The following is a 2,283-nucleotide window of genomic DNA, read 5'->3' on the forward strand; positions in this document are numbered from 1 at the left end:
GTGAAGATTTTATTATAAAAAATAAAAATGCAAAGACAAGTACATCTATGGAAGTCAAAATGTCATTATTTTAATGCTGTTGCATGTTCATAATTATTGCAAAAATGAAATAAAAATTTATTTAAGTAACAGGATGTCCCCTAAGGATATATGGTAGGAAGAATTTTGTCCCCTCTAAACTTTGTCCCCAGCTACACCCAAGAATTTGTTAAATTACATGGCAAAAGGGACTTTGAAGATGTAATTAAGGTTACTAATCAGCTGACTTTAAAATAAAAAGATTATCCAGGTGGAACTAATCTAATCATATGAGCCTTAAAATCAGAGATCTTTCTCTGGCTGGTAGATGGAGAAGTTAGGGATTCATAGAGCAAGAAGGATTTGACCCACTATCGTTGGCTTAAAAATTAAGGGGCTATGTGTCAAGGAGATAGGGACTTCATTCCCACGACTGCAAGAAACTGGACTCTGAAATCAACCAGTGAGCTTGGAAGCAGATACTTTTTTTTTTTTTTTTTCGGAGTATTACAGGGGCACAAACGCTTTGGTTACATAAATTGCCTTTGCACCTCCTGCTCCAGTCAGAGCTGCAAGTGTGCCCATCCCCCAGACAGCGAGAATCTGTTAGGTGTAAATTTACCCATCCCCTCTTCCCCCTCCTACCTGCCCAATGGATGAATCTTACTTTGGAAGCAGATTCTTTCCCAGAGTCTTCAGATAAGAAGTGCCCAGCCTGGCTTACATCTTGATTTCAGCCTTTATAAAATGCTGAGCTGAGAGGACCTAGCTGAGTCATGTTGTGCCTGAATTCTGACTCATGGACTGTGAAATAATGAATGGATATTGTTTTAAAGCTGCCAAAATTGTAGTAATTTGTTACGGCAGCAGCAGCAAATACTGGGTGTTAATTTAAAATGCTGTTACAGTCATCCCACTTTGAAATGAACCTGCTGCCTTTGACAACCAGTTGGCAATTGAACCAAAAGCACCAATTGGCAATTTAACCTTCAGAACTTGAGTTCTTCACTAGTAAGCTTTTGTAACATTCAGCATATCTGGACTATCCTTTCGGCTTTCTAAATGCACATACTCCTACATTTGTCTTGAGTGCATACGCACTTTTCTTACAGGCTAGACAGCAGCATCCAATATTCACACATCAACCTCCAGAAACTAGGAGGAGGAACCTTTATGTTTTCTTTGTTCTCCTTCTTCAGAAGAATCTTTCCATGTAAAGGAAACTTAGTTCACACGGTTCAGAGAAGAGCCACAAGACAACTCCATCGCCATATCTTGGCAGACTTTAACGTGTGACATATTGTCAGACCTCTGCACTTACAGGAAAATGAAGTCTTTCAAATGTGAGTTCAGTTCAGTAATTTTTCATTTTGCAGGCAAAGATTATATATTTAATTCTTTTCACGTAAGAAAAGCATGAATGATGTTACTCATAAGTTTATGAACATTATCTACATAGCAGTGTCCCCAATCCTTTGGAGAAGTCATGCTAACAGGAGACTTGGAGCAATGGTGACAAGTGGTGTATTTGTTTGCTAGAGCTTCTATAACAAAGTACTATAGATTTAGTGGCTTAAACAACAGAAATCTATTTCTCACAGTTCTAGAGGCTAGAAGTCCATGATCAAAGTGTCAGCAGGGTTGGTTTCTTCTGAAAGCCTCTCTCTTGTAGATGGCAGTCTTCCTCTGGTGTCTTCTCATGATCTTTCCTCTGTGCACGTCTGTGTCCTAATCTCCTCTTCTTATAAGGACACCAGTCATTATTGGATTAGGGATCACCCCCAATGACCTCATTTAACCTTAATTACCTCTTCCCTATTTCAAATACAGTCACTTTCTAAAGTGCTAGGGGTCAAGACTTCAACATATAAATTTTGGGGGAATACAATTCAGCCCATAACAGGTGAGGCCCAGTTACTTCAGGAGTATAACCTCACCTATTCATGACAGCCAATGGCCCTCCCAGGCAAGGCATCAGAAACTTTCTCATGTTTGTCAAGGAGCCCTAGAAAAGGTTTCTCTCCCATGTATGGCCAGAGAGGATAATAGGTGTATGTGCGAAAATTAGGTGGTAAGAAGTGATAGAACCATGATAAAGCAGTCTCTGGATACAAAATCCAGTGGCTTTTCTATTACATTGACAGAAAGTTATTACATTGACATTACATTACAACAGAAAGCTTCTCAAAAAATCATATGCATTATGTTTTATCAGAGTTAATGGACATTTCATTAAATTAGAAAATCATTAGCATTTATCCATCT

Source organism: Propithecus coquereli, unplaced genomic scaffold, assembly GCF_000956105.1.
Source record: "Propithecus coquereli isolate 6110/MARCELLA unplaced genomic scaffold, Pcoq_1.0 Scaffold263, whole genome shotgun sequence".
Classification (NCBI taxonomy): domain Eukaryota; kingdom Metazoa; phylum Chordata; class Mammalia; order Primates; family Indriidae; genus Propithecus; species Propithecus coquereli.